The sequence below is a fragment of the Thalassophryne amazonica genome, chromosome 9, assembly GCF_902500255.1.
Source record: "Thalassophryne amazonica chromosome 9, fThaAma1.1, whole genome shotgun sequence".
NCBI classification, from domain to species: domain Eukaryota; kingdom Metazoa; phylum Chordata; class Actinopteri; order Batrachoidiformes; family Batrachoididae; genus Thalassophryne; species Thalassophryne amazonica.
This window is the reverse complement of record NC_047111.1, coordinates 111,465,780-111,481,759: the sequence shown is the minus strand read 5'-3', so window position 1 is coordinate 111,481,759 and position 15,980 is coordinate 111,465,780.

The window sequence follows — 15,980 nt, the reverse complement described above, 5'->3', positions numbered from 1 at the left end:
TCTTATTGTTTCATGGGAAACAAGGTACCAGTAGATTCAGTAGATTCTCACAAATCCAACAAGACCAAGCATTCATGATATGCACACTCTTAAGGCTATGAAATTGGGCTATTAGTAAAAAAAAAAAAAAAAAAAAAAAAAGTAGAAAAGGGGGTGTTCACAATAATAGTAGTGCGGCATTCAGTCAGTGAGTTTGTCAGTTTTGTGGAACAAACAGGTGTAAATCAGGTGTCCCCTATTTAAGGATGAAGCCAGTACCTGTTGAACATGCTTTTCTCTTTGAAAGCCTGAGGAAAATGGGATGTTCAAGACATTGTTCAGAAGAACAGCGTAGTTTGATTAAAAAGTTGATTGGAGAGGGGAAAACCTATACAAAAAAATTATAGGCTGTTCATCTACAATGATCTCCAATGCTTTAAAATGGACAAAAAAACAGACGCGTGGAAGAAAACAATCATCAAAATGGATAGAAGAATAACCAGAATGGCAAAGGCTCACCCATTGATCAGCTCCAGGATGATCAAAGACAGTCTGGAGTTACCTGTAAGTGCTGTGACAGTTAGAAGACGCCTGTGTGAAGCTACAGTAATTTATTTGCAAGAATCCCCCACAAAGTCCCTCTGTTAAATAAAAGACATGTGCAGAAGAGGTTACAATTTGCCAAAGAACACATCAACTGGCCTAAAGAGAAATGGAGGAATATTTTGTGGACTGATGAGAGTAAAATTGTTCTTTTTGGGTCCAAGGGCCGCAGACAGTTTGTGAGACGACCCCCAAACTCTGAATTCAAGCCACTTGTGAACTTGAGAACTTGTGAGGTGACATCAAAAAAGCTGCTTCTGAAGCAAAACCAAGAAATGTGAATAAATTGTGGAACTTGTTTTTTTACTAATAGCCCAATTTCATAGCCTTAAGAGTGTGCATATCATGAATGCTTGGTCTTGTTGGATTTGTGAGAACCTACTGAATCTACTGGTACCTTGTTTCCCATGTAATAAGAAATATACTCAAAACCTGGATTAATCTTTTTAGTCACATAGCACTACTATTATTCTGAACACTGCCTGTCTCTAGGCTCCACAGAGATAATGTGCAAACAAAAGAAGTACCAGTCAGTGAGTCGTGGTTCCGGCCATTCTACAACATTTTTGTCTCAGCAGTCACTGCTCACTGGATTTTCTGATCATTCTTAGTGGATCTTAGTTGAGTGTGATTACCTCACTAGAATACCAGTTCTTCAGCAACTCAAATAAACACTTGTTACCACTGAGGAATGTTGGAGATCATCTCCGAATGTGCAACACGTCAAACCTTGCAACAGACCATTTGTTGCAAGGTTTGACGTGTTGTATATTCAAAGAACTTCTGCTCCAGACAGCTAAGAAGAGGATACTGGGGCTACAGTCAACATGGGCTCACCAAAATTCGACATTGAGAATTGGAAAATACCTGGTTTGATCTTGATTTCTGTTTTTGGATTCTATGTTCAGAATTTGATGCAATCAACTTGAAACTATGAAACCTTTCTACCTTTTACCAACAATCCATGATATTGCTGGTGGTGGTGTTATGTGTCAACTCTGTGATGTCATATTGTTAACATGGACCAAAGTCTGAAGAATATTTCCAGCATCTTGTTTGAATCAGTGCTTTGAAGAATGGAGCAGTTAAGATAGTTCTGAAGGTAAAACAGTGTCAAACCCAGTGGCAAGATGTCAAAGAAAACACGTGAAACCAACTTTCATGATTTTAAAAGGACTCTTTCTACACCCTACCTTTGTTAAGACTCCAAAAACACCACATCAGGCAATGAAATAACACAAACAGCAATACATTTCCATATTCTCTTTGCTGACTTTTCTTTCCTTCATAAAAACATAATTTATTTTAAAATTTGGGCCAAACGTGTTCACATTTTCTGAATCTAAGTTTGAGAACCACATATATAATTTGCAATTAAAATAAAATAATAAATGCTTGACTAGTTCCATTTATGTCAATATGCTGTGAAAATGATTGGAATAAATTTCAGGGCCATTTTGTGATGGTATCATGAAAAGTAAATCAATATACGGTCAGCCCAGTCTCACCTTTTTTTTTTTTTCGTGCTCCCGTGACGAAATGAGTCAAATTTTCGTGACGTTTTTTTTAAAACTCACTATTCCTAACCTTACTCCCACCCCGACCCTAACCTTAACCATAACCTAATCTGTTGCTCCAACACATGGCACTGTGGAATATGGCTCCGCCCACCTGACAGGTTTACGTGCAGAGGTGGACTCTGCTTGTTCAGGCTGCATGAGGTCCTCACACTCCCTGAATCTGTGTCTCCGCTGAGGCTCCAACAGCACATTCAACATGGAACAGTTTCCAAAGTGCTGCACATAAAAATGATTATACAACTATACAAAACAATAAACCCACTCAGATACTAATAAATAAATAAACATAAAAACAATAAAACAATAAATAAATAAAACACTGGGCCAAAGACAACAGAGGACCATACAACTCATGCAGAGCTAAAAGCCAGAGAATAAAGGTGGGTCTTCAGACGAGACTTAAAACACTCCATTGTGGGGGCTGTTCGAACGTGGAGAGGCAGAGCGTTCCAGAGTCTGGGCCCAGCCACAGAGAAGGCCCTGTCCCCCCTGGTCTTAAGTCTCGTCCTAGGCACCACAAGCTGGAGCTGGCCCTCAGACCTCAGAGCACGCGCTGGGGAGTAAATTTGGAGGAGGTCTACAATATATTGTGGGGCCAGTCCATTTAAAACTTTAAAAACAAATAATAAAATTTTAAAATCAATTCTAAAATTAACAGGGAGCCAGTGCAAAGACGCAAGAATAGGTGTAATATGTTCATGTTTTTTGCTCCCAGTTAAGAGGCGTGCAGCAGCGTTCTGGACTAACTGCAATCTGTGAAGTGTATTTTGATTAATTCCATAAAAAAGTGAATTGCAGTAGTCCAGGCGTGAAGAAATAAAAGCATGCATGACGCGCTCCAAGTCAGAAAAGGATAAAATTGATTTAATTTTGGTTAAAAGACAAAGCTGATAAAAGCTGGATTTAACAACCGCCTTGACCTGCCTGTCCAGTTTAAGATCAGAGTCCATAATGACGCCAAGGTTGGTGGCTGTGGGCTTCATGTGTTGACTGAGAGGGCCCAGGTCTAATCGAACTGTGGAACCAACACTGGGCCCAAACACCATCACCTCGGTTTTGTTCTCATTTAAGCTAAGAAATTTTTGAGCCAACCAAGCCCTGACGTCTTCCAGGCACACAAGCAAGGGTGTCAGGGGGCTGCTAGAGTTCTTCTTAATAGGCAAATAAATTTGAGTATCATCTGCATAAAGATGATAAGATATGCCATGTTTTCTAAACACCTGACCTAACAGGAGAAGGTATAGGGTGAAGAGAATAGGCCCAAGAATAGAACCCTGGGGGACTCCACAGTTCAGAGGAACAGAAGACGAGGTGGACTCCCCCAGCCTGACAGTAAACGAACGGCCTGTAAGGTAAGACTGGAACCAGTCCAAGGCTGTCCCCCTGACACCCACACAGTTCTCAAGAAGAGATAAAAGAGTTGCATGGTCAACTGTGTCGAAGGCAGCAGTCAGGTCCAAAAGCACCAGAATGGCGGAATCACCAGAATCAGTGATTAAAAACAGGTCATTAAAAACCTTTAAAAGTGCAGACTCCGTGCCGTGAAATAATTTATAACCTGACTGAAAACTGTCTAAAATGTTGTTTGTTTCTAAAACTCTTGTAGTTGTACAAGAACAGCTTTTTCCAAAAGCTTTGAAATAAAAGGAAGCTTAGATATGGGCCTATAATTAGAGATAACAGAGTTATCAAGACTCGCTTTCTTTAAGAGGCTCAACTACAGCCTGCTTACAAAATGCAGGAACTTTTCCTGACATAAGGCTGCTGTTGACCAAAACAACATCAGGGCCGATAGTTCCCCAGACCTCTTTAAAGAGTCGTGGGGGGGATACAGTCTGAGGGACAAAATGAAGGTTTGAGATTTTTAACAATATTTGATAAATCTGAAAATAACACAGGTTCAAACCGGTCTAACACAGCAGAACAGGTGTGAGCCATGATTGAACTGGCCGAAGTGACAGTCATCCCAGCCCTAATACTGGCGACCTTATCACAAAAGAAATTTAAAAAGCAATTACAAACAACTTGAGTTGCTTCCAAAGTGGTGGATTGGCCAGGGTTTAACAAAGATCCAATAGTTTTAAAAAGCACACGAGGTTTGTCCCAGTTATCAGAAATTAGATTGGAAAAGTATTTTGCCTTTTCAGACCTGACCATATTTTGGAATTTTCTCCAACTTTTTTTAAGAATTTGATAGGAGACGGTCAGACCATCTTTCTTCCATTTGCGCTCGGCCCTCCTACACTCACGTCTGGCCTGTCGCACAGTTTCATTCAACCAGGGCTCCTGCCTGGGTTTAGGGCGCATAGGTTAGAGTGGAGCAGTAGTGTTCATAATGGTATTACATGCCAAAAGAAAGTAGATGCAATTTGTTCTGTGTTTTGGCATGTGACAGCTACATTGTTTTTGAGGCCACAAAAAGGGAGGAGAAATGATCTCCCGCTCCTGGCCTCAGCTGCCGCCGATAGCATGCAGAAACACTGGGTTTATTACTGCTGTCCAAAATAAAATTAAATATGCAGAGAACACTGCATCCAAAAGCTGAACATTACTGACATCAAAACCATTAGATAAAAGCAAGTCCAACCTATGACCAAATATGTGCGTTGCTTCAGTAACATGTTGCATAAAATTAAAGGTATCAATCAATTCTAAAAACTCAGTGGCCAAAGGCTTGGACGGACAGCAAACATGAACATTAAAATCACCCAGAAGTAAGATTCAATCGTACTCTGGAATAACAGCTGCAAGCAAGTCAGAGAAATCCTTTAAAAAATCTTTGTTGTGCTTGGGTGGGCGATAAGTGCGCACAACACAGGATTGCGGTGTCCCAGTTCAAAGCAGCATAATTCAAATTATAAAAAACATCCAGGCACAATACTTTTATATGCCAAACTGTCTCTGAAAACAGCAGCAATGCCACCACCCCGACCACTGCTTCTTGGAACATTAACGAATGAGCAGTTCGAAGGAACCAGGTCAAAAAAAGCTGAGGACTCACCCGCAGAGATCCAAGTCTCAGTCACAAACAATACATCCAAAAAGTGTGTGGAGAAGAAATCCTGCAAAAATGAAAGTCTTGTTCATCACGGAACGCGCATTAACTAGCGCACAGTTGATAATCTGTGTATTAGCCTCCGAAGCTACCTGGCTAAGGCCTCGGAGGTTGGCGTGGTTTATGCCTGGAGAGACTTAATTTCGATGTGGCTTGGTGGTACGTAGCGTCCAGGGCTCCACATCAAGCGGAGGAACCACAGGAACCAACCAGGCGCCAGAAAAGTTCAAGGTGCAGCACGACGTGAAACGACGAAAAGAGTCCATATATTCAATGGGCATATTGTACAAATCTGCAGAATGTGTCAGCCAAAGCTTCAGCTTGACAAGAGTACCCCCACGCTTCCCTCGACGTCTCTTCTTTCGTTTGACAGGTAAGATGCCGGTGCGCAACAGGTACACAGGAACATTAGCCAGCAGAGGGGAAAAATAAGTTCCACTATTACGATATGCCTCCACCGAATCCACCGCAGATTTTATTTTCAAAAGCTCATAGCGGTTATAGCTCAGCAGAGAGTCAATGGACCTTGTCATCAAACACAGTATGATTAAAAAACATACAACTATTGCCAGTACAAGACAGCGTGCCAAGCATGCCGGCGCCATCTTTTTTTCTTTTTTTTTTTTGCATGCTGGAAAACCGAGTCTTTGTCTTCTGACCTGTACGCTGAGATTTCTTCAGTGAGAGAGGAGTTAAGATCCTGGAAGCTGTGGCTAAGTTGGAAACAGTGAGCAGCGAAATCCACCGTTTCTGGTCTTAAAACTAGAGCTGGGCGGATCGATCCTAATATCGATACCAACACTGGTATTGATATTGAACGATCCTCATGTAAAAAGATCAATACTCAAGCTTTTTTTCTCTCCTGCACGCACTGACTGCTGCACACGCAGATTCATCAAAGCCTACTCTTTGTAAGAACAGCACTGCGCTGTGTCACACAGCACAGAGCAGCGCACCCTCCCCCTCTGATCTTTTGTTGTTGTGCCGTCACATGGCTCAGCAGCGCCAGCCAACAGCCATGCAGGTAGGCTCAGCCTGGCCCGCCCACTCAGTTGTGTTGAGTGATATTTTTTAAACAAAAATGTTGATTGTGATAATAAAGTTGGTTTTTTTTGTCACATACAATGTTTGGCGAAATTCTATCCTAGGTGTTTTGGATCCTTTGGATCTATGAAGCTTAAATATGAAAAAGTATCGGTATCAATATCGGCAATACTGGGCCTGTATTTACTTGGTATCGGATCAATACCAAAATTCCCAGTATCGCCCACCTCTACTTAAAACTCAGGAGAAATCTGGAGGGGAGGAGCCAGGAGGAGGAACATAAGGTGGGCCGGGGTCCCAGAGGCGGTCGAGGACACCTGGGGGTGTCCTCGACGCCACCCCCAGGACACGAGCAGACTCATGGTCCAGCTGCTGAAGGACACCATCAGCCTGCATCATTTACACTTCTTGAACAAAGAATTTATGTTTGACTTGTTATAAACACACATATGTATTTATGTACTTATGTTTTTTTTATGTTATACAGGACACAATTTGGACTCTTGTGACAGTCTTTTTTTTCTGATTCTTGTGTCTCCATAAACCCAAACAAACCTTTGAAAAAAAATATTTGCTGCAGTTTTCAATGTTTCAGAAAGGAAGAGAAAGAGACACAATAAATTTTCAAACATGTCTTTATGAATTTGGAGACGTCGGCTCGGCAGACGGGGCAGATGTTGTTCTCCTGCTGAGAAGAAAAAACACATCTGTCAGTTTTATCTTATAACCAGAAACGAGAAACGGGATTTAAAATAGAACTGGAAAAAAAAAAACATCAAAATAAAGAAACTAATCATTGTTATAATAAATATGCAGCTGGTAAAGTTTTTATTTCAGATTAATCATTTTCTTTGTGATTGGGTCAAATGGTAACAGATTCTCTGCACAGTAACATTAACTAAACATTTATGCAACATTTAATGGCTCCATAATATTCTGGTAGCAAACATGACAGTTAGCATGCCAGTGCTAATGCTAATGTGCCAGTGTACATGCTAATGCTACCATTCTGGGCTGACAACAGAGACATTAACCAAGTTGGACTGAGCACAGTGACGAGGTCGTTGTATTTGACCCCAAACCCACATTCTCCCCAAAATCAGTCCAAAACCGTGGCGTGTGGAAATGAACACAGCACGTGAAAATGAACATGGTGCATGGAAGTGAACGCGCCACATGACAGTGAACACAGTGTGATGTGGAAGTGAATGGGATGTGGCGTCGAAGTGAACGGGGCGCATGGAAGTGAACGGGTGATGCAGAAGTGAACGGGGCATGATGTGGAAGTGAATGTGATGTGGAAGTGAACGTGGCGTGGTGTGGAAGTGAACGTGATGTGGAAGTGAACGTGGCTTGTTGGAAGTGAACGTGGCATGGCGTGGCAGTGAACGTGATGTTTAAAGTGAACGTAATGTGGCATGGAATGGAAGTGAACACGGCGTGGCGTGGAAGTGAACGTGATGTGGCATGGTGTGGAAGTGAACACGGCGTGGCATGGAAGTGAAGGTGATGTGGCATGGTGTGGAAGTGCACACGGCATGGCATGGAAGTGAAGGTGATGTGGCATGGTGTGGAAGTGAACACGGAGTGGCGTGGAAGTGAAGGTGATGTGGAAGTGAACGCGGCGTGGCGTGGAAGTGAACGTGATGTGGCATGGTGTGGAAGTGAGCACGGCGTGGCGTGGAAGTGAACGTGATGTGGCGTGGCGTGGAAGTGAACGTGATGTGGCATGGTGTGGAAGTGAACACAGCATGGCGTGGAAGTGAAGGTGATGTGGCATGGTGTGGAAGTGAACACGGCGTGGCGTGGAAGTGAAGGTGATGTGGCATGGTGTGGAAGTGAACACGGCGTGGCGTGGAAGTGAAGGTGATGTGGCATGGTGTGGAAGTGAACACGGCGTGGCATGGAAGTGAAGGTGATGTGGAAGTGAATGCGGCGTGGCAGTGAACGTGATGTGGCATGGTGTAGAAGTGAACACGGCGTGGCGTGGAAGTGAACGTGATGTGGCATGGTGTGGAAGTGAACACGGCGTGGCGTGGAAGTGAATGTGATGTGGAAGCGAACGTGGCGCGGTGGGGAAGTGAACATGATGTGGAAGCGAACGTGGCGCGGTGGGGAAGTGAACGTGATGTGGAAGCGAACGCGGCGCGGTGGGGAAGTGAATGTGATGTGGAAGCGAACGCGGCGCGGTGGGGAAGTGAACGTGATGTGGAAGTGAACGCGGCATGGTGGGGAAGTGAAGGTGATGTGGCATGGTGTGGAAGTGAACATGGCGTGGCGTGGAAGTGAACGTGATGTGGCATGGTGTGGAAGTGAACACGGCGTGGCGTGGAAGTGAACACGGCGTGGCGTGGAAGTGAATGTGATGTGGCACGGCGTGGAAGTGAACGTGATGTGGCATGGTGTGGAAGTGAACACGGCATGGTGTGGAAGTGAACGCGGCGTGGTGGGGAAGTGAACATGATGTGGAAGTGAACACGGCATGGTGTAGAAGTGAACGCGGCGTGGTGGGGAAGTGAACGTGATGTGGAAATGAACGTGGCGTGGTGTGATGCTGACTTGGAGGATCAGGACCAGCAAGACCTTCTGTGTTGACCCAGATACTGTCAGAATCACAACATTTATCTTCTTAATTTCATATTTTCTTCCATATTTCATTTACTGAACAAAAACATTGTTCCAATCATTTATTTCTTGATAATTTACATTCATTTGTTTAATTTCTGCTGAGATTTACTGCTCGTGCTGCTGCTAAAGTGTTTTGCATAAAGTGTGGCTTTAACAGAGGACAGTCTTTGATACCTGTAATCACATCCCAATACAGAGGGCGTGAAAGACGTGGTCGCACGAGCAGGCGGCTGTCTTCGCCAACCACGTAATCCATCAAACAGATGGTACAGCTGTCAATCAAAAGACAAGCTGAACACATGCTGAGTCAGCAAACATTTAACACCATCATTTGTTACCAAACAGTCAAACAGCAGAATCATTTTCCACATTAAAGGTCAAAGGTCAGCCAGGAAGGAGTTTTGAGTCCACAGATCAGATTCTCTGAACTCACCTCATGTTTCTGGTGGTGAAGTTTGAGCAATCAAACATCACACGAAACAAGAAACTGATCACAGCCCCAGGACTAATTTGGAAAAAATGCCCTCATGTCACATTTTAACATTGATGTGCACATTTTAAATATATTTTTAAAATCACATTAAATCTTAAAAACACATTTAACTAATTTGCTCTTGTTATTTCCACTGACAAATATTTGGGATATAATGAGCCAATCATTAAATCATTAATTAACCGTTAGGATGCATTACTATGGGCACCATGGTGGCTTAGTGGGTAGCACTGTTGCCTCACAGCAAGAAGGTCATGGGATTGATTCCCACCTGTGGCCTTTCTGTGGCCTCATGTTTGCGTGGGCTCTGGTTTCCTTCCACATCTGAAGACATGCAGGTTTGGTGAATTGGAAACTATAATTTCCCAGGTCTCCCATGCAAAAGAGTCTCAATCTCAGCAGGACTAACCTGGTGAAATAAGGGAATATGGGGCTTCCATGCAAAACCATTGGGAGTATGGGGAGATTAGGCGTCATGGAAAATCATGTTACCTAACCTATTAGGCCATGGAAGACTCTAAAGTTTCTAGGTGTGCTGAATCCGGATTCTGGATCAAGTTTCACTTTATATAGACTTTGAAGGATTACATCAAAACTACGTCACGGGTTGTCACCTAATTTTCACCACAAATACAGTAGTGTTCAGAATAATAGTAGTGCTATGTGACTAAAAAGATTAATCCAGGTTTTGAGTATATTTCTTATTGTTACATGGGAAACAAGGTACCAGTAGATTCAGTAGATTCTCACAAATCCAACAAGACCAAGCATTCATGATATGCACACTCTTAAGGATATGAAATTGGGATATTAGTAAAAAAAAGTAGAAAAGGGGGTGTTCATTAGGTCTCTCTCTGCTAAGTCACTGTTAGTAAATGATATAATAATTGATCAACATATTGATTTATTCTGCCTTACAGAAACCTGTTTTCTGCAGGATGAATATGTTAGTTTAAATGAGTCAACACCCCCGAGTCACACTAACTGTCAGAATGCTCGTAGCACGGGCCGAGGGGGAGGATTAGCAGCAATCTTCCACTCCAGCTTATTCATTAATCAAAAACCCAGACGGAGCTTTAATTCATTTGAAAGCTTGACTCTTAGTCTTGTCCATCCAAATTGGAAGCCCCAAAAACTAGTTTTATTTGTTATCTATTGTCCTCCTGGTTGTTACTGTGAGTTTCTCTGTGAATTTTCAGACCTTTTGTCTGACTTAGTGCTTAGCTCAGATAAGATTATAGTGGGCGATTTTAACATCCACATAGATGCAGAGAATGACAGCCTCAACACTGCATTTAACCTATTATTTGACTCAACTGGCTTCGCTCAAAATGTAAATGAGTCCACCCACCACTTTAACCATACTTTAGATCTTGTTCTGACTTATGGTATGGAAATTGAAGACTTAACAGTATTCCCTGAAAACACCCTTCTGTCTGATCATTTCTTAATAACATTTACATTTACTTTAATGGACTACCCAGCAGTGGGGAATAAGTTTCATTACAGTAAAAGTCTTTCGGAAAGTGCTGTAACTAGGTTTAAGGATATGATTAGTTCTTTGTTATGTTCTCCAGTGCCATATAACAACACAGTGCAGAATAGCTACCTAAACTCTGTGAGTGAGATAGATTATCTTGTCAATAGTTTTACATCCTCATTGAGCACAACTTTGGATGTTGTAGCTCCTCTGAAAAAGAGAGCATTAGATCAGAAGTGCCTGACTCCGTGGTATAACTCACAAACTCGCAGCTTAAAGCAGATAACCCATAAATTGGAGAGGAAATGGCATCTCACTAATTTAGAAGATCTTCACTTAGCCTGGAAAAAGAGTCTGTTGCTCTATAAAAAAGCCCTATGTAAAGCTAGGACATCTTACTACTCATCACTAATTGAAGAAAATAAGAACAACCCCAGGTTTCTTTTCAGCACTGTAGCCAGGCTGACAAAGAGTCAGAGCTCTACTGAGCCGAGTATTCCTTTAACTTTAACTAGTAATGACTTCATGACTTTCTTTGCTAATAAAATTTTAACTATTAGAGAAAAAATTACTCATAACCATTCCAAAGATATATTGAAAGGGTAGTTGTAAAACAGCTAACTGATCATCTGCAGATGAATGGTCTATTTGAAGAGTTTCAGTCAAGTTTTAGAATTCATCATAGTACAGAAACAGCATTAGTGAAGGTTACAAATGATCTTCTTATGGCCTCAGACAGTGGACTCATCTCTGTGCTTTTCCTGTTAGACCTCAGTGCTGCTTTTGATACTGTTGACCATAAACTTTTATTACAGACATTAGAGCATGCCATAGGTATTAAAGGCACTGCTCTGCAGTGGTTTGAATCATATTTATCTAATAGATTACAATTTGTTCATGTAAATGGGAAGTCTTCTTCACAGACTAAGGTTAATTATGGAGTTCCACAAGGTTCTGTGCTAGGACCAATTTTATTCACTTTATACATGCTTCCCTTAGGCAGTATTATTAGAAAGCATTGCTTAAATTTTCATTGTTACGCAGATGATACCCAGCTTTATCTATCTGAAGCAGCAGGACCTTCGTGGCCGGGATGACGGCGGAGGATCGAACCCACGCGGCTCGCACCAAAAGACCATTCCTCTACCAGGTCAGCCAAATGAAGCAGCAGGACATTCGTGGCGGGGAAGACGGTGGGGATCGAACCCACGCGGCTCACACCAAAAGACCGTTCCTCTACCAGGTCAGCCAAAGGGGAACTCCCCGTTAGCCAAGCTAGCGGGAACGTCTTTTCAATTGGGACCCGGGACTTTCATCCCCCTACACATCTCCCCACCATTTCTGACTTTGTCCCGAAGTCACAGGTGCATGTTAGCATACTCTGTGACCCACATCCTGTTCGTGACGCCAGAATGTGGCGACCCCTACAGGTCACCAACAAAAAAAAGAGAGAGATTCTCAAACTAGGGTAAGAAAAACAAGCAGAGGCATCGTCCCAAGTTACAATAACTCACAGTTTTTATTTTCAAATGTTTAAAATGGCCAACTTGTGTTGTGGTTAAAAATTAATTAACAAACACAAAGCATGGAGGGATTGGTCAGCAGCAAGGGCTTACCGGTGAAAAGGAGACACCAGCAGTGATGGTCCCTAAAGAAAGAAATAAGCACCCTAGTCACACGTGACACACACACTGTGAAGGTCCAATCCTGCGGGGTGGGTGAAGCACAACACACCAAAATCGAGGGATCCAACACCCTGGGCCCCTACACCACCACCGTTGCCCCACAACTGAAAAACAAATAAAAGAGATCAAAACAATCCCCCCAATGAGACATAGATAAAAAAAAAAGATTTAAAATTAACCACAGACTAGACGCAAAAAAAGCACATCAGCCAAAATTAAAAAGAAACACACAATATACAATTAAAAGAAAAAGAATAAAATAAAAAAAAAACAAAAATTACTAGACTCTAATCCAAACCCCCACAAGCGCTACTGTGCAAAGAGGCCTGGATATGTTGCGGGTGTCTAAGTTAGCCACCAGGGGGGTATGCTAACATTAACACGTGCAGACAACACACTAAAACCAAGTAAGGCAAAGCAGCAGCGGTCTCATGCAGCCGGTCCAGAGCCACTGTCCACCCCAGAGATCAATGAAGGAGCCGCATTAATCACAGTAAGGGAGGGAGGAGCGCCACAGCTGCTGATGCCGCCGTAATGACCTACGGATCACGTTTCCCCCACAACACGATAACCACAGATTTCCTGCCTGCTGAGCTGCAGAAAACGAGGCGCACACCCAGATAGCGCACAGAAGGAGGCTGGCAACTCGCTGCACGATGACGTGCTGCACCGGGAGTGAGGCAAAAGAAACCAAGGGGTGGAAGTGGAGCGGCTAAGCGTGCCCGCTCAATACCATGCCGAACCAGGAAGGGCCCACCCATAAGGCACCACTCCTTTTGAAGTGCGCCCCTAACGAGGATTGGATGAACCAAATGACAATCAGGGGAGAGACAGGGAATACTCCTCCTGCTACATATCCATGAAGCCAGAGGACACACACCAATTAGCTAAACTGCAGGATTGTCTTACAGACATAAAGACATGGATGACCTCTAATTTCCTGCTTTTAAATTCAGATAAAACTGAAGTTATTGTACTTGGCCCCACAAATCTTAGAAACATGGTGTCTAACCAGATCCTTACTCTGGATGGCATTACCCTGACCTCTAGTAATACTGTGAGAAATCTTGGAGTCATTTTTGATCAGGATATGTCCTTCAATGCGCATATTAAATAAATATGTAGGACTGCTTTTTTGCATTTGCGCAATATCTCGAAAATTAGAAAGGTCTTGTCTCAGAGTGATGCTGAAAAACTAATTCATGCATTTATTTCCTCTAGGCTGGACTATTGTAATTCATTATTATCAGGTTGTCCTAAAAGTTCCCTGAAAAGCCTTCAGTTAATTCAAAATGCTGCAGCTAGAGTACTGACGGGGACTAGAAGGAGAGAGCATATCTCACCCATATTGGCCTCTCTTCATTGGCTTCCTGTTAATTCTAGAATAGAATTTAAAATTCTTCTTCTTACTTATAAGGTTTTGAATAATCAGGTCCCATCTTATCTTAGGGACCTCATAGTACCATATCACCCCAATAGAGTGCTTCGCTCTCAGACTGCAGGTTTACTTGTAGTTCCTAGGGTTTTTAAGAGTAGAATGGGAGGCAGAGCCTTCAGCTTTCAGGCTCCTCTCCTGTGGAACCAGCTCCCAATTCAGATCAGGGAGACAGACACCCTCTCTACTTTTAAGATTAGGCTTAAAACTTTCCTTTTTGCTAAAGCTTATAGTTAGGGCTGGATCAGGTGACCCTGAACCATCCCTTAGTTATGCTGCTATAGACTTAGACTGCTGGGGGGTTCCCATGATGCACTGAGTGTTTCTTTCTCTTTTTGCTCTGTATGCACCACTCTGCATTTAATCATTAGTGATTGATCTCTGCTCCCCTCCACAGCATGTCTTATTCCTGATTCTCTCCCCTCAGCCCCAACCAGTCCCAGCAGAAGACTGCCCCTCCCTGAGCCTGGTTCTGCTGGAGGTTTCTTCCTGTTAAAAGGGAGTTTTTCCTTCCCACTGTCGCCAAGTGCTTGCTCACAGGGGGTTGTTTTGACCGTTGGGGTTTTTCTGTAATTATTGTATGGCTTTGCCTTACAATATAAAGTGCGTTGGGGCAACTGTTTGTTGATAGATAGATCCTTCCTTGTCTATGTATTCCTTTTCGAGTTCTTCTTGGAATCGGCCAGCCCTTTTGTGCTGTTTCCATCTGTTCATTCGATGTTTTTGTTCTCTTTTGCTGTATTTTTCCCTGGCCTGTCTTGCTAGTGTCGTTGCAGGTGTCAGCTCATTGCTTTCTCTCTCTTGCAAAAGATCTCCGCCAAAGTTTTCTGCCAATTTTATAATAGAGGTCTGTTGTGGCATAGTCTTAATATGATGTTGCATAACCTTTTTCATAACTTCTTCTTGAGAACTCTTTAAGTACTGCCCAATACTTATTATAGATGCTCTATAAGCCTGGTTGATCTCCATAAGACCTAAGCCGCCTTCTCGACGAGGGAGATATATTCTATCCATGCATTGGTTTCTGTATGTAATTTTATGTAGGGTGAGCATCTTCCTAGTTTTAGTATCTAACTTGTTAAGCTCACCCTGTGGCCAGTCTACTATGCCAAAGCCATAGCTCAGCACAGGCAATGCAAACTGGTTTATGGCTGTGATCTTGTTTTTTGTTGTCAATTCTGATTTACATATCTTCTTTAAGCGGTTTAAGTATTCTTGTGTTACTTTCTCTCTCATTTTTTTATGCTCTATTGTAGTGTTTTCTTCAATTCCCAAATATTTGTACGTGGAATCCTCAGCCAAATCTTCAATAGTGTTCCCCTCATCCAACTGTATATTTTCTGTGACCTGCTTCTTACCACCTCTGACTGTACATTTAGAGCATTTATCCAGCCCAAATTCCATACCGATTTCTTTAGAAAATGTATGGACTGCCTCCACTAATCTCCTGAGTCCCCTCTCTGAATCTGCAAATATCTTCAAGTCATCCAAAAACAGAAGGTGGCTCACCACCTGTTTATGTTTTCTTCCTCTACCTCCATCTAAATCATACCCGATGTCAAATTCCTTGAGGATCTTGCTTAATGGATCAATACTAAGACAAAAAAGGAGTGGAGAGAGACTATCTCCCTGGAATATCCCTCGCGTCACTTTTATGTCTGGGATTATTATCTGCCCCTCTGTATGGTTTAGAGTGATGTTGGTGTTCCACTTATTCATTTGTATTTTCAAGAGAGATCTTACTTCCTTATTGATGTTATAAAGTTCTAGGCATCTCATAATCCATGAATGTGGGACATTATCAAATGCCTTTTTGTAGTCAATCCAAGCCATGCTGAGGTTTCTCCTCCTTCTTTTGCAGTCCTCCAGGATAGCATTGTCTATCAATAACTGGTCTTTAGCGCCTAATCTTTTTCTGAAACAACCTTTCTGCTCATTCTCCAGGTAGCCACTAGTGTCCAAATGTTCATAAACAGCATCGGCTATAATTCCTGTCAG